The sequence below is a fragment of the Perca flavescens genome, chromosome 17, assembly GCF_004354835.1.
Source record: "Perca flavescens isolate YP-PL-M2 chromosome 17, PFLA_1.0, whole genome shotgun sequence".
NCBI classification, from domain to species: Eukaryota; Metazoa; Chordata; class Actinopteri; order Perciformes; family Percidae; genus Perca; species Perca flavescens.
The window spans coordinates 25,129,177-25,152,890 of NC_041347.1; the positions used below are offsets into that span (position 1 = coordinate 25,129,177).

At 39.8% G+C, this 23,714-nt stretch overlaps 1 long non-coding RNA gene across 2 annotated transcripts in view; it reads left to right on the top strand.

Annotated features, from left to right (window-relative positions):
- The window catches only part of LOC114572531 (uncharacterized), an 88,235-nt gene that overhangs the window by 10,341 nt on the left and 54,180 nt on the right, over window positions 1-23,714 (top strand). The window contains exon 2 of one of the 2 annotated variants that reach the window (XR_003694777.1): window positions 13,888-13,934. This is a non-coding gene — a long non-coding RNA (uncharacterized LOC114572531). Of the gene's footprint in view, window positions 1-13,463; window positions 13,935-23,714 lie in introns of those variants that run through there. The other variant, XR_003694776.1, reaches the window with a different exon arrangement.

A 23,714-nucleotide genomic window follows, 5' to 3' on the forward strand; every position in this document is an offset into this window, starting at 1 on the left:
ACATGTTGGTTATGACCTCTATGTAAAATGAATAATAGTTTTATGTTTTTGTTATTTTGGTACCATTTCATAGCTAACATCAGCTATCAGGTTCCCAAACGAATGTGAGCTAATGTTGGTAAAGTATCAGTGCTATCGTTATTCTGTATATTGTACGAGATTAATAGTGTAAGGCAATGTTTACATGGTAGGCTACACATTTTTCTCTGTGAGCAGAGTCAGAGATCAGTTGATGCAACAGAGGTGTGAGGGAAAGCTAAAGGAAGAGGGAAAGGTAAAGAAAAACCAAAAGACAGAGCCGGTGGCAAAGAAAAACTAAAGAGACCCTCTCCAAAGATGACGAGGAGAGAGTAGAAGCCCTTCAAAGACAAAGGAGAGAAGCAACGGAGGTTTGTGTTTTTAATATATTTCTCTGAGCAGTATGAACAATGTAAATGAAACCGAAATTAGCTCTCAGTATCTCCATCGTTTACATGCAGCTGTTCTAGCTGTAGCCTAGTCAGTGTTACAACTACAGTTACGGAAATCACTACGTTATGCACAACCATACTATGCCATAGTTAGCCAAGCAACTATCAAACTTTGAATTTACTCAAATAGGCTGAATTACCTGTCGAGAAGAAAGCAGGCAACTTCGCTGTCCCTTTTATAATCCTTGCTCCTCCATCTTGGAAAAGCCACTCCAATATTACCTTTGGTCTTGTTTTGCCTGTCGCGTTGTTGTTTTAGTTCTTTTTCGCTTCGTTGGCCACTACAAATACATGTCCTCGAGAATACCTGTGATCATCCATTTTCAACGGGCTTTCAAATCTGCCGCCAGTCGCGAGTAATCTCCCCCTGGCATTCATCACGGTGCCACTGAGTGTAAAAGCGCGAAAGGCAGAGCTCTAATTTCCAGGTATGTCCCTCTTTGGCTAATGTATTTTAAAGATGGAGGCGCAACATGGCTGCCGCCATTCGAGCGACTCGCTCGTATGTATTCTGAATGGGCAGATTCTATGCTTATGAGAATACTTTGATTAGTTGGTGGAAGTAATTACACATGAATGAGCACATATTTTTGAAAGAACAAAGGGGGTTTTGCTAAGAATCAACTCAAAATTACACAATGAGCTTTAAGACAATTGAGTCAAGCATATTTTAATTAATTATTTGTTCATTTAATACAGATACAGATTGCTACATAAGTAGAAGCAGTGCAGCAGTTATGTATACAGGGTGTCTAGCTAAAGCTAATATGCTGTCCCTGGTTATGCTTTTAAATTCAGGTTAAAACAGCAAAACGAATAAGTGAATAAAACTGTTAGGCTATTTGATGTGAATATGCATGTGTCTATGTGTATGTATTGTACATGACTGTATATACATCAGAAAAATAGGTGAGATTGTGTGTGTATGAGTGTAAGTTCATGTGTACTGTATATACCGTATATTAGTATGTTAAGCATAAATATAATTGTTTAAGTATCCTTGAGAAAGACACTAAATCACTACAAGTCTAGGACTGTGGTTTCAATTGCTGATCTCTCATCTCATCTTTGTGGAAGGCAGTTCATCATGATCAATAAACTCCCGCTACTACCCATTACAGGTTTGCCTGGGAGACATTTTAATACAAATATTACTGTATAAATCAGCTCTGACGTAGAATGAAGCACTAACCGAGTAGAAAATAAAGTAAGAAAGTTATTTAAGAAAAAAAATTTTAATTCACAGAAATATTATTCCATAAACTGCACAGAAGTAAGTAAACTTTATTTATATAGCACCTTTCACAGACAAGAGGGGTCACAAAGTGCTTTACAGAAGGATCAAATAAAAAGAAACAAATTATGCTCGTCTAAAAAGATGTCTTTAGGTGTTTCCTAAAAGTTTCAAAAAAGAGTCCAAGGCTCTCAAGGATAAAGGGAGAGAGTTCCAGAGCCTTCGGGCTACCACTGAAAAGGCACGATCACCTCTTGTTTTAAAACGTGTTCTGGGAACACTTAAAAGGTTTTGACTTGAAGACCTCATAGAGCGACCAGAAGTGTGTGCGTGCAAGAGATCCTGTAATGTAAGAGGGAGCTTGGCCATGCAAGGCTCTATAAGTAATGATTACAATTTTAAAATGCACTCTAAAACCAATAGGTAGCCAGTGAAGAGCCTTAAACACAGGAGTAATGTGCGATCTCCTGCTGGTCTTAGACAAAAGTCTTCCTGCTGCATTCTGTACAACTTGCAATTTGTCCATGGAAGATTTGTTTAAAAAAAGTGTAGAGTACATTGCAATAATCCAAACGAGAGGAAATAAAAGCATGAACAAGCATCTCCATCTCTTTCTTAGAAACCACAGATCTAATCTTAGCAATGTTCCTGAGATGGAAAAAACAGGAACGAACCACAGATTTCACATGACCGTTAAAACACAGATTTGTCAAAAAGGACACCCAGATTTCGCGAGTGGCCTGCCTAATCTTAGGGGTGATGTTGTCAGGGCAAAAATCATCACCTGCAGAACATGCCATTTTTAAGGCACTGAAGATGTATTTTCATGCTGCACTGAAGTCAATAGGAAAAATATGAATTTAATAAATCTATCCACAAAATGTCATTTTCTAAGTCAGTTTTAGGAGCTAAACATCTCACAGAGTACTAAAAAGGGTAAAGTACTCACCCAGATCAGAGACAAAAGAGTGACTGTTAGCTGTCCTGGTTGTTGCCAGAGGAGGGCAGTGGTTCCCACAGCATCCCCATCAGCTGAGTCTGTCTGTGTGCTGGAATTAAGGCTGCTCAGTGTGTATGTGTGTGTGCCCTCCAGCACACCATCAGTGGATTCTTTCAACCGCTGTCATTTCCAGAGGGTGCATGTTTGAAACCCCGCCCCCTAAGGAATGGGTGGTATTGATTGGTTGGCTGGTGTCAGCTGGCGGTATTGATTGGCATACTTACAAACAATGTGGGAGAGCAGTGAGAAGCAGTCTGGTTTTGGTTCACACAGTAGGTGTGTGTGTGTGTGTGTGTGTGTGTGTGTGTGTGTGTGTGTGTGTGTGTGTGTGTGTGTGTGTGTGTGTGTGTGTGTGTGTGTGTGTGTGTGTGTGTGTGTGTGTGTGTGTGTGTGTGTGTGTGTGTGTGTGTGTGTGTGTGTGTGTGTGTGTGTGTGTGTGTGTGTGTGTGTGTGTGTGTGTGTTCCTTTTTATATGAATATTGATTGAGCACTGCAGTTGGAATTTTCCAGTATGTATGGGAAAGAATCTCCAATCAAATGCCGCACACTGTCCTTTTGCCTCATTTTTGTCAGCGTGCAGTATTACTAAGATGGAGACATCCTGCCCTGTCTTTTGGTATGACTGGGTTTTTGACTGACAGACACTGACTGACTGACATTATGTTGGGAGCGCAAAATGTAAATGTCAGACAGAATGGAAACTTTGGCTTTTGTTTGTTTCATATCAGAAAGTGGAAATCAGATGCCTCCTCCACTCTCTAGACTCTAGGAAAAAAAGTCAAAAGTCACGTCCTCAAATGCCTTCTTTTGTCCAACCAACAGGATAGTCAATTTACCGTAATATACACTACCGGTCAAAAGTTTGGGGTCACTTAGAAATTTCCATTCCAGACAGAATACCAGCAGAGATCAGTTGCATTGTTTTTTTTTTAATCAGGGCAGCAGTTTTCAGATTACATTATGTGCTTACATAATTGCAAAATGGTTCTCGACTGTTGTAGACAGAAGTGGCTGAAGAAATGCTTGAAATTCCATGCTTTTTGGTCTAAACGTCATACCCAAATTAAAAGTGGTACAGCTCCCATATACTTTGACACTTAGGGGTGTGCCTGATATCATTGGAAAGGAAACACTCAAGTTGTGTCAGGGTGATTCTAGGCCTTACTGACACAGAGTTACACAGGCTAGAATGGAGATTTTTATTTCTGTCCAAGTTATAAATCTGTAAAATTATTAAAATACACTGCTGTAAACACATCTGACAGGTGACAGACAACACAGCATTAGCCACGTCTCAGCTTACTACAGAAAAAAATTCAGAAGCTAAAAGACTCAAAAATGGATTTTATATGAATTCTTTTCTACAAATATGTCTGTGTTTTTTTTATTTCTATTTGAAAAGTGCAAAAAAAAAGCCAAAAAACTACAAAATACAACACTTCTCAAATACACAAACAAACCCACATCAATCACCTTTCCAATGATATCAGGCACACCCCTGAGTGTCAAAGTATATGGGAGCTGTACCACTTTTAATTTGGGTATGACGTTTAGACCAAAAAGCATGAATTTCAAGTGTTTCTTCAGCCACTTCTTTCTACAACAGTCGAGAACCCTTTTGCAATTATGTAAGCAAATAATGTAATCTGAAAACTGCTGCCCTGGTTAAAAAAAACAATACAACTGATCTCAGCAGGTATTGTGTCTGGAATGGAGTGGAATGGAAATTTCTAAGTGACTCCAAACTTTTGACCGGTAGTGTAAATGTTTTCACATTTGAGAACCTGAAACCATATTTGGCATTTTTGTTTGAAAAATTACTTAAATGGTTAATTTTTTATTCAAATAATTGCTGGTTCATTTTCTATCAATTACCTAATCATTTAATCGACTAATGGTTGCAGATGGTTTCTTATTTACACTTTGTAACAGTGACTAAGAAAAGAGTATTTGTGTTTTAAGTCATGTCTGGCAGATTCCCATTTCACTATAGACAGAGACACCGATCCTGTTCATCAGATTAGTTATTTTATTATTTCAATGAGACTGAGTCACTATTAGACCATCGGTGGAGACAAAGAAATCCCACCTGCAGCAGCAGCAGCAGCAACCCAGGTGGTCTTTATCAGTGAAAACATACACATTTTCTCTCTTTCTGTCACACACACTCAGCCCACAGGACCACACACACAAATCTGGGAATACACACAAAAGCCTCCCACACTAATGCAAACTCACATGATGCAGACATTGGCAGCTCTACGTAGGCTCCCACATCCATGCAGGATAACCCGCTGAGGGGAAAAGTCCCTCACACCCCCCATGTCTGTCCATATGTCTCGGTAGGCTAATCAGAAACACAAAAGCGTCTCAGTGTACCACCTGGAAACTAATAGTGCTCAGACTCAAGAAGAGGTGAGTCAGATCGTCTGCTCCTTCTGACTCATGACTTAGACCCAGACCGGACTGAAGGAGACAGGGAATGTGGGAGGAAAGACCAGGGAGGTGGGGCAGGGAATTAATATAGCAGTGGCAGACAGAATAGACAGTACAGTGTAATACATGCCTGAGGCCATGATAAGTTGTAGTTAAGATTGTCTTGATGATCATTTTGGAGGCTGTATACTGCTTTTTTTGCCCCAAAACCTGTTGCTATAACATGGAGGACTTCTGTACTGTATTGATACATGTTTTTATTTTGTCTGCCCCTGTGCATAGTGAATACATATACTGTGACGAAAAAGAGAGCTACATTAAATGGGTGTGTGGGTGCTAGTCCATATCGTATCATGCATTTAAGTAGCCTAGAAATCTAGACTCACCCTAGCAGCAGCAAATTTTATTTGCAGCCAGGGTGGTCTAGGCACTCTCCGTTGGGAAAAAACTAACTCTAGTCAGGCCAATCACATCGTGTATAGAGTCGGTGGGCGGGCTTATGGCTGCTGCTGCTGCTGCTGGGAACAGCGGTGTACTGGAAGACTTGCGGAGTTAAGCTTTTCTTTGAGTAAAGAACGGCACTGAAATCAGTTTCAAAGTTTTGCCGAGCGGATACGGCAAAAGTTTAATCTATCAACTTAGCTTCGCTACCTTCTTCATTGCTCTGCCTGGTTGTAGCGCTATCCTATTGCGTGCAGAGGGAATTTGAAAGACAACTGTTTATCCCGCCCCTCGGATTAAGCTCCGTCAATGGTGAGTTCACAGACCCAACATCTTGATGTGGGTCTGGCTTGTCAGGCTAGCATTTACAGTTTTTTTTTCAATTGCTTAAGCACAATTTTGAAAACAGGGACAGTCTTTTTCAAAACACTTCACAAAATTACCACAACCACACACCCAATTAGCAGAACACCTCAGACCCTTTGCAAAATGAAACACTCTTGCAAAAACTATACACTAATTTATTAAAAAACTATTTTGTTACCATATAAAACACACGTCTCATTTGACTTAATTATGTTTGAACCAGATACACACTGCTGTTGCTAACCTAAAACACTTTTAGCAATCCTACTTCTCAGTGATTAGAGTACTGTAAATGAACTACACAGAGAAAGTGAAAATATACAATAAGTTCACCAAACACTACATAACACCAATGCTGCAGACTGAGGGAAATATAATTTATTTCTCTCCATATACCCAAATCAGTCAACATGTCAACATGGAAAATCACAATAAAACAATTCCCAGTTTTCATGCTACTACAGTAGTGTGCATAACACTGTTAGCTCCACGAACAACAGACAAACCTAAAATATTGTATCCAGTACAGGTTACAATCACAGAAAAAACAGACAAACAAAAAAAAAGATCTGAAAAAGTACAGAAAATACTAGACATTATCTCTTCCCCTAGCTGGATCTGGCCAGAGAATTTCATCAACATCACAGGCAATATATCCTCATTGGCAAGACAACCATCTTGAATGTCGAATCCATCCTTGCACAGCTGCAGCGTCAACTTGGTCACAGGCGTCCTCCATGGCCTGAATGAGGAGTATCTGAGCCTGGGGCCGGAGATCCTAAACCCTCGCGTGAATATGGGCCCCTTCCTCCTTGTCGTTCTCGACCCTCAATCCTCAAATGTCACAGAGAGGGGTATCAACAATGGTGATATGGTGCATACAATGAGCAGCGGATTACTGTACCTGTAGACAGATTTTATTTTACCTGTTTCCTTGTCGAAATATCCTTATGACAGATGCCACTGTATATCTGCTAAGATTTGTCTGAATTCTTAGTCCAGCGTCAATCCGTGGTTCACAACATGGTCCACTAGTATTGCGTGACTTTCATTTGATAAATTTGGTCCTCTTCTTCTTTGAGCATATTCTCCGGCTTCAGGTCTTCTTCTCCTTCTCCCTCTTCCTCTACCTCCACCTCGGCCTCTACCTCTGGCTGGGCCTCTTCCTCTACCTCCTTCTCCTCTGTGGATTCTCACTCTGTCTTCTTCTTCTGACTCCTTCCATTTGGTTTGAATCAATCGGGTTTAAGCATTATATAAAATGCAGCAGGTAAGTTCACCTGCTGCATTTTATATAATGCTTAAACCCGATTGGTGTGTCTACAATTAAGCAATCATGTGTTTGCGTACCTGGTGGCTATGTTTAACCATTTGGTTCATGTGTGTGTTCATTTGAAAGCCTTTGCTTTGAAATTGCAAGGAAATGACATCATGATAAATTTCTGAGTCAAATGCATACAAGTGTGTTTACTGTTTTGCAATCACTGTGTGATGTTTTGCAAAAAGTGTGAAGCTGACAATGTGCTTACAGTTGTGCAAATCTAGGCCAGTGTTTTGCTCCTTGAGTGAGGGTTTTGCTAATTGTGGGAAAGTTTTAATTTTAGTGTGTAAGCAATTGTAAAAAACTGTAAGCACACATGATAAAAATACACTAAAATGACAGACACTGACAACACAACAAGGTTTCATGTTTTTTTTTTTATTATTATCCCAGATGATATATACAATCTTGAAACAATGTGTCAAGATTGTATGTATGTATGTATGTGTGTGTATATATATATATATATATATATATATATATATATATATATATATATATATATATATATATATATATATATATATATATATATATATATATATTATTTAGCAAGCTTTTTGTATTAGACCTTGGCTCTTACAGGACTAACAATATTACATTAACACTACTTAAATGTCCTGCGTGGAAAAACTACAAAAGTAGTGGGACTTAGTAAGGAAGTAACACAACCAACACCTATTGACTCTTCCCATTGGCATGTACCCTGGAGTGAGGTCAGCAGACCCCTCTCACCTTCGGAGTCAGCAAGACGCCCTGCAGAGTAAAGAGATGGTTACTGGTTACTTAACACAAGATATGGGGGTGTCTAAATGAGTCAAGTTTTTCTTTCTGCTTGATACGTTGTTTAGAAGTTCACCTTCCCGCTGGTGAGTTTGTATTCTTAAAACAGACTTATTATAAACTGTTTTCAGATTCATACTTGTATTTTGTGATTCTACTAGAACATGTTTACATGCTTTAATGTTAAAAAAACACTTTATTTTTCTATTACTGCGCATGGCTGCTGCACTTGTATTCTCACTCAGTCAGAGACGCTCTGTTGGAGCACCTGTCTCTTTAAGCCCCCCTATTGTAAAAGCCCAGTCCAATCCTAGATAAAAGCTTCTGAACCAAATACTACCCAACCGGATATGTTTCAGCAGTAATATGACCCGAAATTGGGGAGAAATTAACAGCAATGGCAACCAAGATTATAGCGGAAAGCTGTAATCTTGGCTGCCATTGTTTTTAATCTCTCTCCAGGTGCAACCAGTGTGTCTTCAAAGTACAGTAGAACAATATTTGGGCATGGGCACATAACCTAATAGTAACAACTGTGCGACAGTTTGATTCCCACACAGACACCAAAGATAGACCCCTGTGTCATTCATTCCGATATTATGTGTAATGGTTTTTGTTGGCGTATCTGTAGACTCAATCTTCCACAATCCTCCCACAATGTGTGCTTTTGCTGAGCCAGCATTTATCAAAGTCTTACTTTCTCTTTTGATCCTTATGGCTTGAGTCTGTATAGCTGCAAGTCAGTAAAATTACAACTTAGTTGTAATTTATTTACTGCATATAAAAGGTCACAGTTGCATACTGTCATCATTATACCTCAGCATGCTAGCATGTTGAAGTTAGCTCAAAGCATCATTGTGAGTAGAGCCTCAAAGAGTAACTAGCGGGGTTGTAGACCCCAGGTCTCATTCAGGTCAGTGTCCAACATGACCTCATAACCTGTCTCAGGCAGAGTAGTTCAACTGTGTCTCCATAAGATGACAGGAGACACAGCTGTATGATGAGACAGTGCTGCTTACAGCACTCTCATCCTGCCATGGTCATGGAGGAAGTTAACACATACTCACATTCATATTAGTCAGAATCAGAATACTTCATTGATCCCTTAAGGGAAATTGTTCTGTTGCAGTTGCTCCCTCTCAGATTCAAGGCAGGAGTAAGAAAAGAGCTAGTCAATAAGTGTATAAAGGAACAAAGTAACCGCTACAGTGCAAGAAATAAATAAAAGATTAGGTTTAAAAGTAAGATTGGGTTAAAAGATTGTTACTTAAACAATAGATTGTACAAATGCTTTTGTAGTTCAGTGTGAACATAAATAAAGTATAGTGTGAATATAAGTAGTAGCAGTAAATACAGATATTGCACATGTAACTGAGAAATTATTGCACCTAGTAATAATTGTACATAATTGTCCAAGCATATTGAGATGTGATGTACACATATGGATAAGCTTTACTGCAGTACGGTCAGGCCGACATTGTTTTCCGTCTGTGCTGAGGCGTTTGGATTAATGATTTAGGTAAGCATACATGCTTACGGCGCTCGCAGTATCTTTGTTTACATTGAAGGTTGAGCTACACTTAAAGCTATAGTGTGCAACTATTTTATATTAATGGACGCCATTGCCAATTGAGTTGATACAAAGCTAATTAAGAATATTGGCTCAAAAATACTCTCTCTGTATATGGCTCTTTAGAAAATGGTGTCATCTGGTGACTTGAAGATAATGACCTCTTCCAGAGAGTCCATCGTGTTTTTTAATCCTCTGTGTTCTCCAAGCAACTGCGATCATCGAAGGCTTGCATCATGTGGATGCCATGACAGTGTTGTTGGCATTTTTTAGAATTCCTCATGGGGGAGACAGAAACTATGCACTATAGCTTTAACAACTCCAGCATGAGTACACACCTACAGGAGGACAGGAACTTCAGAAGTTGTTTTTTAAATGCTTCTGTGTAAATCATCAAAGTCTCCTGAACCTTCTTCACGTATGTATCAGTTGTCTTCTTTTCTTAGTCTTGTTTCTGTGTGTTTCATTTGCAAATTAAGGACTTGCCAGTGACATTGAATGCACCTCCTGCCACACTTCCATCAAGCTGGTCAAGTTTGCTAATGACTTCACAGTCCAAGGCCTCATCAGGGACAATGATGAGTCAGCCTACAGGAACACTGTCACAGCTGGCAGCATGGAGTACAGATAACAACCTAGAGCTCCATGTCACAAACATGGTGCGGCTCGTCATGTACTTCCTTAAAGCTCCACTACTCATCAACAACGCAGCTGTAAAGGTGGCAGAGTCTATTAAGTTCCTGGGTACAACAATCGCCAGCGACCTCAGATGGGAGACACACTCATGTCATCAAGCGAGTCCACCAGAGAACATCCCGCGAAAAGTTCACACCCAGTTCTACAGAGCCACCATCAAGTGTCCTCGCTTCCTCCATCACTGTGTGGTAACCTGCATCCTCTGTGCACACAAACCGACTGGAACGCATCGTGCGAACAGCTAGGTAGCTCACAGGCCAGGAACAGGTGCCCGCTAGTGCACAGGCACACGGGCACAGACATGCACACACAATTATTTACAGTATACTTAGGGTCAAAGTGCTGTACAGTGACAAGGCAGGGTAGCTTCTAGCTGGATGGTCTTCTACCAGAAACTGGCATACACATTCTTCAGTGCTGCAGTAGTCTCGCTTTGCTAGACCCTCCTCTAAAGTGCGCTGAAGGAGGGTCTGGCTACTCCACATAGCATTCGGGGATGGGAGGAAAACGTGCTCTGGTTTAATGGCATTTCTTAAAACCAATCAGAATCATCATCCGCAAAGAGCTGCTACAAAATAGTTAGAAAACTCAGATTGGACAGATAGCTAGCTGTCTCAATTTACTATGCAGAGATCTGAGGAGCAGTCAACAATAGTCCAAAAATCCACTGAATTTAAAATTCCAACACAAAGAAAGCGTAAAGAAACTGAAAATACATGCATCCGGCGGAATTTCCTGCGGCACCGGAGCAATCCCGAAAGTGGAACGTCAAGGATATAGACTAGTGCTGTAGTAACACTGCATGCAGAACTGTCATATCCATCGCCAATATACTGTATGTGTAATTTACCAGGCTGAATCATCTGGTGTAATGTGTAATGTGTAATTTGTGTGTGTTACCCATTTCTTTCACTGCCAGTATGACTACACATACTATGCAAGAGACCTCATGTCCAAGTCTGTACTTGCCTAATGTGTGTGTATATGTGTGTGTTGGGAAAAGCGTGGGAACTGCAGAGAAGAATGTGTGTATTTTCAAAGTTGGCTCAGAGTTCCCATGATTTCCTCCGGATAGGAGGCTTGGCTGGGTGGGGCAGGAATTAATGTGTATCACAATAATTTCAGAGGCAGGCTGATTTATACTGTGAATATAATATAAATCCAGGATTCACACTTTTTGGTATTATGGATAATTTCAGGTCTGTTGCGTCCCTACAGTGCTAAAACTTGTCCTGAAACATTGCAAACTGTATCGGAATGAGTGGGTGTAAGGGTACATCTGTACAAGAGTTTTAAATATCACAGGACAAGACAAACTGAATGATACATTCTCAGGATGATGCAGTCATTTTGTTCACTTTATCTGTCTCATGACTGCTGTGTCAATATGTAAAACCAGGGGCAAGATGACAAGTTCCTAAATGTCACAGAAAGTGCTGGCCGGGCTGAGGGTGCAGATGTTCAAGTTCTCTGACTTACAAAAAGCATGACATAAAATGAAACCATTTGCAGTTAAGCCCAAATGGATTAAAATAAATTACAAGCCGCAATGACCTGAACCTGTGTAGTTGGGGCCCAGCCTAGTCAGGTGCAGAGATGATACACCGGTCATCCTAGGTTACCAAACTTGAACTTCGTGCCCCCAAGGTTGTGAAAACATGCACTTCCACCATCAGCTTTATTTCCTGTTTTGATCTCAGTGCTCTACTGACCGAGCTTCACTTTTGCCATTCCCATGCGGCTTTCTTTGCTCATGCTTTGCAGGATTTTAGAAGTTATTTAGAGGCAAAGTATATCTGTCTCAAACCTCCTAAATCACTTTTCTTCTGTCTAACTGCACCCTGTAACATGGCCTTGGGTTAAGGTCATTAACATTTTGGGAAATTTGCTTGTTTGCTTTCTATCTGAGAGTGAGATGAGAGAATTTAGTTATAACCCAATGTTTGTGCGATAAGTACCGAGCTGAAGTCAGCACATGGATGACTTAGCTCAGCATGAAGACTTACAGCAGGTGGAAACAGCTAGCCTGGATCAGTCTGAAGTAAATAAATATGCCTGTAAACAACTCGTTAACATGTTGGGATGTTTTACAGTACATAGAAATCGTGGTTTTAGGGGGAGTTGTGTATGTGGTGGAACTATTTCTTGGCGAACAGCTAGGGGAATGTTACTGTGCACAGTCTTGTTGTCACAGAGTTAAAAAGTGCCTTTTATAGAGGCCGAAACAGAAACCTGCACTAGGCAGAGATGTTCAGAAGATAATCTGGTACTTGTCAAGAAATAGTTCCAGCGCATTACTCCCCCTAAAAACACCACTTACTGTTTTTACATTTCTGTTTATGTACGTATAAACAAACAAGATATGTGTTAATGAATGAGCTTTAGAGTTGTTGGTTTCCACAGAGCCAGACCAGCTCCCCCTGCTTCTAGAGGTGTAACGTTAGGGGAGTGACTCAGTAATGTCAGTTATGCAGCAGTATCTATATAACGTTAGCTACATACTGTAAGCCAGTGGTCATAATGCTAACAAAACCCTTGAGTGTGTAACATTGAACGAGGATGTATATCTTATGAAGTATGTTTTATTTGTAAAAGAAATACTGTATGTGTTTCTTCCCTCAAAACAGTCTCACTTTAACGCACAACATTAAGGTTGATATCTATTGTCTGATTTCACTCTCAGAAAGACAGCAAACAAGCATTTTCCCCCAAATAATGAACTATTATGCAAGGCACTAAGCCTGATTTCTCCAGCAACATATATTATAATGTGGATGTGAAGCAGAGCGTTCAGTAACCCTTCCTTGGATGGATAAAAGTTAAGAAGTCATGCCTCTGGGAATTCTGGGAAAAGGGATACACTGTTTATTTCTTAATGTAGCAGCAGACTGTGCTGTTTCTCATGACACACGTAGGGTCAGTTGATGGGTCGTCTTCTCAGGCTCTCTCTCTCTCTCTCACACACACACACACACACACACACACACACACACACACACACACACACACACACACACACACACACACACACACACACACACACACACACACACAAAATCACAATCATCCCATATCTGATAGAGGAAATACTGTGAGCAGTTTGAAGCTGAGAGAGTAGGAAGGATTACAGTTTAAGTAGAAGATTATTGTGTATGTGTTTGCCTCAGAAAGTTGGCCACTCATTAGTAAAGAGCTCTTGGAGGAAGTGGTGGTTACCGATGACTCAGCCAAGCCATGCATTTCATTCTTTCTCTCTCCAGTCTCTCTCTGCGCTCTCCTCCCTCTGTCATCTTCTTTTCTTTCTACATTCTATTCATTCCTCTTTTCTATTCTGGCTCTTTTAACATTTTCTGTCCATCTCCCATTCTCTTAATCCCTGTTCCCCCTCCTTTTCTCTCTTCTGATTCATCCTTGACCTTTGGAGGTGTGTGTGTGTGTTGTGTGTGTGTCTGTGATTCGTAGGACACTCAGCAATGTGTGTGGGAAGATAACTGGTTTCCTTCAGAGTGATTAAAACATTCCTTCTCTCTTCTTTTTCCTTTCTCCTCTCTCTTTCTCTGCCCTTCTTAGTTTGCAGTGAAGACTTTCTGATGAAGAGGACGAAGACTGACAAACTGGTGAGTGAAAGCAACATTGGCTGGTATTTATAAATCTAAGAAGGAATGCAGTCCTCCGAATGTCTCTTTTAGATTCAGGCTCAGGATTCTGATGACTGCGCAATTGTCTCTCTACCAGCCCATGAGAGACTTTCAGTCTAGATCAGCATTTCTGCTTTAAAAGGTTTGGTAAAACAAACCGAAATTACAAAATCCATATTTTATGTTGTTTATTTGTAAGACTGGAGAAAACGCAGGGCTAAAGAGCAGGAAGGACTCAAGAGCTAGATGGAAAGTATTACAGAACGCTTTCTAAACTTTGGTTGACTTGTAAGTGAGGCACATAATGTATATTTTATGTCTCATTGAATTCATTTTATTTCCTTAAGTCTTAAAAAAGCAGCTGATGAATCACCTTTTTTATAAAACGATTATGGTGAGGGATTTTCCTTGATCAATAAATAGCACAGCATGCAGAAGAGGTTTCTCCATCCACAGCGATAGGTTAAAAAAAGAAATGTAATGTAAAATCTGACTAGATAGTCACAGAGATGGGGAATAGCCTTGTGAGGACAAATGTGTTTAGTTTGTTTGGCAGTCACTCAGGTTTCGGCATATATCTGCTATTTTTGCCACTGCTCCAAATTTAGTCATGTAATGATGCTGTGACACGCTGACCGCACCTGTGAAGGGCTGAAGTGAAAGTAGCAGTGTTTGTATATCCTGGTGATATTACAGCAGCTATCTTCAGATGGAACAAGCTGATCAAAAGAACCCCAATATAGGAGCACTTTAATCAACTTGATCAATCTGTGTACAGGAATGAGTCTCTTAGTGACGTTAATGGGAGTTTCACAATCTGTACTGACGCACCGTATACAAGACCTGTGAGCAGTATGTTGTGTATGAGAAGGCTGTCAAAAACGCATACTGCACTACACTCAAGACTCACAATTTGAAATCGGCTGAAAGGCTTTGTTGACTGGGCTAGCTACTGTATAAGTGAGGACTGTATTCCTGCACAAATTGCTTGCGTAGTTTAGTAATAAAAGACATATTTAATTTTTTGTTAATTATCACTTGGAAGATGAAGGCTATGTGTTTGTTTTTCCTCAATAGCAAATTACAAATCGCTTTATAGGTATACTTGCAGTGGCAGAAACTTTATATACCACTTTATATAGCCAACTAAACTCTGAACATTTGACTATATCATCTCTACTTGGCCTTAAGACAACATTTTGCACTCTCTGGCAGCCATATTGGCGGTCAGCTCTTGGTCGTGCAAGCTGCAAACATCTGCTCATGTTGAGCATGATTACCAACTATTTGGCTGATTGATTTGTGATCATTTTTGGGAAGTGATAATTTCACAATCTGTTTAATTTTCTGTTTGTCTGATTCTCGGTAAGCTTGTACTGTCATGAAACCATCCCTTCCGTGCATGTATTAAGAAAACTAGTTACCGTGTTACGAGATGGTGCTGAATTCATTCCAATGAAAGTTGTGCACTGGGTGCATAAACCAAGAATGTTCTTTGGAAATAATAGTTCAAATCGTGATACAGAGTATATACAGAGAGTATATGCCCGAAGAAATGTATTCATTGTTTTACAGCATTAAAATTTGATTGATTGATTGATTGTGTATGGGGAAAAAGCATTTTTGGGCCTGTCATGTTACTTGTAATTCTGACTGTGATCACGAAAACAGAGTTGCCTTCACTTGTTCGTGGGGGCTTGATCACTGCATACTAGCAGTATCTAGTAGAGGCCAACCTTAGTGCTGGATAACACGTAGTTGCTTTGCTAATTTACCCTACTGACTACTTAGCTTGCTAAACATCACTGTTGTTAAACATCCGTGTTATGTTTCGCAAAGAGAATTTTTGCCTTTGGTTATTCACGTAAATTTGACTGCTGGACCATTTGTGCAGTCTGTGTTTATTCTTCCCAAACAGCCGACTGTACAGACGTTATCTGAAAGCTTGTTAGGAACGTACTGTACGCACTGAACGTGTGTGTGTGTGTGTGTGTGTGTGTGTGTGTGTGTGTGTGTGTGTGTGTGTGTGTGTGTGTGTGTGTGTGTGTGTGTGTGTGTGTGTGTGTGTGTGTGTGTGTGTGTGTGTGTGTGTGTGTGTGTGTGTGTGTGTGTGTGTGTGTGTGTGTGTTCAGATCAGCCTCTGACTGTTTTCAGAACCCACCAGGAACTACAGTTCTTTGTATTGTTTTTCTCCTTATTTTCTGAAATCCCACCCACTCGCGTCTTTCCATTGACTGTATGTTCAATGATGTTCAGTGTACAAAAAACAATCTAAAACAAAGAGAAAAGACACTTTGTACCAGATTCAGCTACTTGCTACTTTCTGTCTGCAGTATTTTCTGGATTGGTCTACAAAAATACACTGCCGCTGGAATAGTTTATTGGCTGCTCAAAAAGTAGAAATTGCCACACCGAGTTTTGAGTCAATTTTAATATTGTTAACCACTGTCAAAAAGTGGTTCTTTGACTTAACTCTAAACCCTGGTGCAAAATTAACCAGAACTTCTGAGCAATGCTACAGGCTGAAAATGGCATGTTTTAAGGAAACGTTCACAAATTACGTTTATCCATGTATCCAGCTAATTTATATAGCTCACGTTACTGGATTGTGTGAACATTTAACTTCATAATATTGTGCATGTGTATGTGGCGTTTTCGTTTGTGGAGTGCAAATGTTCTACCAAAACAAGTTCCTTCCTGAGACCATTTTGAAGAGCCACGCTCGCTGCATTGGGAGCTTAGCCCCGCCCAAGACGATTGTGATTGGTTAAAAGAAATGCCAATAAACCAGATGTTTTTCTCCTATCCAGGAATGTTGTGTGGAAGGGCCAGACCTTCCTACACAGCGCTGTGGAGATAGGTCTGGCAATGCGAAACTAGTACATACTACACTGGGTTTTCTTCGTATATGCGTTCCAGACCTGTCTGGTCAGCACACTTATATGCTGATTGATGTTGAGGCGCAGCACAGGTTCTTCTCATGTCCAGGACCTCAGGGACATGTAGATGACAAGTTGTTTGTCCCTTACATCCACAATGATGTAAGGGACATACAATAACTGAGCAGCTGAAAAAGTTACCAAGGTCATCATTCCTGTCTTCACCATTGTTTGAGCTCAGATACAAAAGAATTGTATATTCAATCTGAAGAAAATACTACAATCAAGAAACTCATGAGGGGCAGGTTGCACAAAAAGTAAGGACATTTGTATTTGGTAGATTATTTCTCTGTGGTCACAATGCTTTTGGCAATAAATATTATACTGTTGAAGTTGAAATTGAAATGTCTTTAATGTCCCAGAGGGGCAATTTGGTTCACAACATGTAGCCAACACATAAACATTAACACAAAAAACACATAAAACCTAAAATAGATAAAAACATAAATACATATGTACACTACACTTAAAAGATGACAAGTATATGCTGTAAAATGGCAGGGATGGCAAATGACCTATAGTTTATTGAGAAACCCAACAGCTGATGGTACAAATGATCTCCGGTATCTATTAGACCGGGCACGTTTTCGGAAAGTATACCTCCTTCCAGGTGGTAGGAGGCAAAACTCAGTGTTATGGGTGAGTAGTGTTAGCCAAAATGGCCATTGCGCTCTGTGTGGCTCTGGCCTCGTACACAGACCTAATGCTGTTGAGGTCAGTGGCAATTATTTTCCGAGATATATTTACAATTTTTCCCAGTCTGTTCTTGTTGGTTACACTCAAATTGCCAAACCAGCAGATCATGGCGAAGGTTAAGATTGACTCAACAAAAGATGAGTAAAAAGTTGTCAGAAGTGATCTGTTAACATTAAACCCCTTCAGCTTTCTTAAAAAAAACAATCTCTGATTGGCTTTTTTACATATATAGTCTGTATTAGCCTCAAAATTCAATTTATCATCTAAAATGGTGCCCAAGTATTTGTATTGGTTTACCACATCTACCGCTGTGCCATTAATCAAAGTTGAAGCAGTGGTGGAAGGATTTCGACAAAAGTCAATACACATCTCTTTGGTTTTAGAGACGTTGAGTTGTAGATATGAGACCTTACACCATAAGATAAAATCGTCCAAAACTGGACCTTGTCCCGCCTCGTGATCCTGCAGAAGACTAATTATCACAGAATCATCAGCATACTTGATAATATACCTTGATTCAAACATTCTCTGACAGTCATTGGTGTAGAGCACAAACAGAAGTTGTGACAGAACACACCCCTGAGGTGACCCTGTTGAGCACATAAGGGCTTTAGATAAAGTTTATTTACCCAGGTTCTCTGTGACCTCATAGTTAGGAAATCAACCAGCCAGCATATGGTACCAAAGTCAATATCAGGAAATTGCAATAATCTATGAGCAAGAATATGGGGCTGCATACAGTTGAACGCTGATGAGAAGTCAACAAAACACAAACGTGCATGTGTCTTCTTGCCCTCTAAATGTCCAGTAACAAAGTCCAGCAGTGTTGCTGTGGCATCTTCAACCCCCTTGCTTGGTAAATATGCAAATTGGAGTGGATCAATCATGCCCTAAGTCATGAAAAGTAAACTCCTCTTTACAATACGCTCAAAACCCTTCATCACCAAAGACATTGGAAAGCCTGTTTATTTCCCTTTTCAAATGGTGCCCCATTTGTAAGGAACATGCATTTGTGGGATGGGCAGCAGCAGCGCTGATTATGTGGGTTGCCCCCATGAAAAATTTGCCAAATATTCTCTGGTGGAGGCAGAGTGATGGTGTGGGGCGGCATCTCCCTCACTGGAAAAACAAGGCTTGTCATCATAGGAGGCAATCTCAATGCAGAGAGATATAGAGATGAGATTCTGCAACCAGTGGCAATCCCATATCTCTACAGTCTGGGACCGAACTCTATCCTCCAAGATGACAACGCTCGCCCCCACAGGGCGGGGTTTATCAGAGACTACCTCCAGAATGTGGGAGTGGAGAGGATGGAATGGCCTGCCAGCAGTCCTGACCTCAACCCCATTGAACACTTGTGGGATCAGCTTGGGCGTGCTGTTCGTGCCAGAGTGACCAACACAACCACGTTGGCTGACTTGCGACAAATGCTGGTTGAAGAATGGGAGGCCATCCCACAGCAGTGTGTGACCAGGCTGGTGACCAGCATGAGGAGGAGGTGCCAGTCTGTTGTGGCTGTGTATGGTTCTTCCACACTCTACTGAGGCTCCTGTTTGTGAAATGAATACATTGTTAAATTGCCAATATGTCTTTTTTTCTTCAAACTTCAATCATCCAATCCACCAAAGACCAAACGAGTCAATGGCACAATAAGCTGTTTGGCGCAACCCACATACTCAGCGCTGCTGCTCATCCCACAAATGCATGTTCCTTACAAATGGGGCACCATTTGAAAGGGAACTAAACAGGCTTTCCAACAGTATAAGATGTATTGCCAAAAAGCATTGTTACCACAGAGAAATAATCTACCAATTTCCTTACTTTTTGTGCTAAGTTTATTTTAGCCTGTTTAGTTTATGCATGTATTTGAGGGAAAAAACGTCCTTCTAAATAAATCCCTGTTCAAAAACATGGATAACTTGATGTCTCAGTGGTAGTTAAGCCCTGCTTTGTATTTACAAGTGTGTTGGTTTGTTGAGAACTGTACTGTCATGCTGTCCATCGAGAAACTTTGAATCTATTTGAAATTTCAATTTAATCACGCCTGTCAATTTAATTTTACTTGTTTGCTATCCGATTGTTGTTAGCCTGTTGTATTTGTATTTATTTTTAGCAGCACGATTTCTCCACTGGACTGTCATCTAACTGTAGTCTAGAGAGTTGGTCAGTAGAATACACACATAATATCTCTTTCACTCTCTGCTCTTTTTCCCACTATTTTTTTTACACTCTTCATAATGAACTATAAGTGGTATCAGTTCCCATATAGTGCTAGAAAAAGGTACACACACACACACACACACTTATGCCAGCCCTGTTCCGTCAAGGCACCCCTCGTTTACCGTAAATGTGTGTTTTTGTCATCTGTGGGCCTAGATGAAGTGATGCAGTTAGTTTTGGTATCATGTCATGGCCGCGCATCTCCAGCACTGAGAGAGAACGAGAACAGTGCAGTGTAGGTAGGCGTGGGAGGGCTGCGCCAGAGATGACTCAGCGCTCTGTTGCCGGGTAGAGAAGCACCAAACCCACTCCCTCCCCCATACATTTAAAAAATACAGTATTTGACGTAGCTATTAATCATGATCCCATCCTTGGATAAACACTTATCTAAGCTTTAGGCCTACATGGATAATATTTGCATGACCCATTTCACAGCAACCATGTTTCTCTTTACTGGAGAGTTAGCTGTATGTAAATAATGGACTAATAGATAACAAAATCAGGCAAGAAACAAAGAAATACCTGGAAAAGATTGTGGGGGTGGGACTAATGTTTAAATAGCCCACTAAACTACATTGTTCAGTTAACTTGAATAGGTTGTTGTTGTTTGCGTTGTAAGCTAGCAACCAGTGTCAACTTGAAAATGTAACTCACTTCTACTACATAAAGGCATTCACTAACAATCGAACCAAAATGTGTTGAAGCAAAACAGCACTGACCAGATACCTTGGTTAGCCGACAACCTATTGGATGCCCTGCTAGATGAAGCATGATAACCCTCTACGACGGCCCAATGTGCAAGAAAAGGGGATGAAGTCCCCTGTAGGGTGCCATTCCAGTGGAGAAAATGGCTACATGCTAGAAAACGTTCTGTACGCATGTGCCCAGTTGCTTAGCTTCAATGTTCTCAAAAATGTCACAAATGTTTTCATGTCACTTTGTTGCCATATAATTGGCTACAGACTCCTGTTTGTTTGTGCTGCAGCACCCCTTGTGTAAAAATTGTTATTTTGTAACTAAAATAGTTCTAATGATACATGGAGACTTTTTGGCTGTGGATTACATGGCGAAAAATCACGAGGAGTCCCCTCTCATGACTTTGAATACCACTGTACAAAAAAGAAAAGAAGAAGAAGGTGGGTGTGAGGTTGAGTATGAGCAACAAGTAAAGAATCACAGGACACCGGTCAATTTTGTCAAAAAATCACACTTTTAACATTACCCTTTAACTGTCTTATCTAGCTAAATGGATGCTGATTTTGCTGTTACAAGCACACAATTAGATTAACTGTAGCTTAAATTACACGAATGGTAACTATTAAAACTGACTGATGAGATGAATCAAATGAAAGGTCTACCTTCTAGATTTGATAATAAATCTACAGGTGAAGTGAGGGACTCTTATTCAGCACCACTCAGCAGAAACCTGAAGAAGAGGTTTCAGTTCTAATATTTTACACACCAAAGGACCTTGAGATGAATACATTACAAGAACACAATGAATACAATATTACAAGAAAATATGTTTTTCAACTGGGGTTGAGAGGAATCTATTTATATATTAAAGATGTGGGTTCAGCAGATAAGAGCAGCTACAGAAGTGAGAACTTGCTATGTGTCATCTAGAGGATTAAAGCAGAAACGAGAGATTAGAAATGTACTTTGCACCACAGCTCAGTCGAGGTACACAACGATCGGCCCTGTTCTTTCAGTCTGAGCATAGACTATTTTACATTTTTATGATAATACTCCACCTGAAATATCACATACAAATGGATGCATATACAAATTATTGCACATCTAAAAATGTATTTGCCTCAAGGGAATTGATACTATTAATGTACAAAAGCCAACATTGAACCTGACATGAGTGACGATTTATAATTTCATCTGCTACCTTTTTAACCCTTAAAGTGTGCAGTTTGCATTGAAGAATAATGTTTTTATTTTTGAAAATGTAAAACGACTGCAGTCTTGATTATATCAACAGATTGTGTTACCTGTTTTCCAATGATATATAACACTTTGATATTTCCTCTCAGAGGTGATATTGTCCAAAATATAAAGACACCAAAATGTATTAATGTAACATTGTTTACTAAAACAACATATATAATAATATCCATTAAATGGCTGTAACTCACTGATGAAAAGGTTACACCAAACTCCAATACACCTAAATACAACTTTTCACATAAAAAAACAAACAAAAACGCCCTGGTTGACTATGTAGTTATTCAACAAAACAGTTTAATAACTCCATAGTTTTTTTTTCACTGGGCCATTTTGTTTAATGTCAAACATCATTTGCTCACACAATAAACGATGACTTCACACTGCACCAGAAAGAAAGGGTTGGTTCCCTGAATCATATAACATTTGATTCTGACTGAAAGAATACGCTCAGAATTGGCAAACATAAAACCATGTCCAGGAGTTTCTTTGTCTAGGCTTTAGAGGGTCAAACACACATTTTATAGATTAACAAAACAATCTCACCACAAAGTCCATTTAGTAGCTGTTCTGGAGCTTTCAATTCTATTACAGTCTTCCTCAGCAGACGGAGTTTGTCCAGTTGTCAGAAGTTTAAAATTTAATATTTCCGTGCACTTTAAGGACTTCTCTTTCATATTTGCTTCAAAGTTCAGATTGAAAGTTTGGTCCTGACTTTGGAAATAGATAATTCTCTAAAACAGATACTCAAAGGACCTTGTGTTAAGATATTCTTGTCAACAACTGTTTCCAAGATCAAGAATGAACTTTCAATCTCTGCATGTATAGAATGTTGTACTAAAACTGAGCAGATTTGTATTTTAATATAACCCTAAATATACTCTCTTTAAGGTCCACATCCCAAACAGTGACTTATACCTCTTGTTGTAAATTAACATCTGGCTAATTGGTCTCACAAAAATAGAACATCCAAATGTTTAATCCATGCTGTATCTATCCTCTGCTTCAGTGTGTGTGCTGCAGTGATACTCCCAGTGTTACAGGGTGTGATCGCCTCTGAAAATGCCCAAAGCTAGTAGAAAATGGCAATAGCATCAGCAATTTTGACCCCAATTCACTTGAAATGATCCAAGTTGTGTATTTTTATCCTGTGAGAGCTTTACAGAAAATTATGAAAACGAAAACATACAAAAACAAGCTGCAATGCAAAAAGAAGAAGAAAGTAACAAAACATAGAACGAGAAGACGGGGCCAGAATTGCTTTTATGTTGGACTGTTGTAAGCTTTTTACTGGTTTCAATCAAACTGGTTTTGGTTTGTCTGAATGTGAAACCATGACATTGTCCTTAAAATGCCTGTAGAAATGAATGAGTCAGTAATGTATAGATTCTCAACCAGGGGGTCGAGGTACCATGTGGAGGTTTCAATTGAATGAATGCAGACAGAGTCGTTTGAAATCATAAATAAAAGTAGATAATTTCTCATAATTGAACATGAGCTCCATTTATAGTATGATTTTAAGAGAATACAAGAACAATGAACATTTATAAACCGTCACTTTCTAGAAAAGGTCTGTGCGTGAGGCGTGATTGCTTATGTCATAGTGCTTGCAGATTTGGGTTGAGAGCTGGCGATATGTGTCTCTAAATGACGATAAACCTTTCATAACACTCTGGATAAGAGTGTGGTGTTTGTTCTCATGAGTCAAATGAGTTCTAGATCAATAAATGTCAAAAGCTGAATATCCTGTCAAGTTGAAAACAATAGTAGGTCACTAGTTTGTGGGCGTGTGTGGGTGTGTGTGTGTTCTGTTGCACCTTTACTCATCACAAATTACGCTCTAAGATACAGTAAATGACTAAGAATGCCACAAACATCACTCTGCTCATTACGCGGGGGTTGTAAGAGAAGTTAGAAATGACAAAAAAGTTTTCAGATGCTCATATTCTGT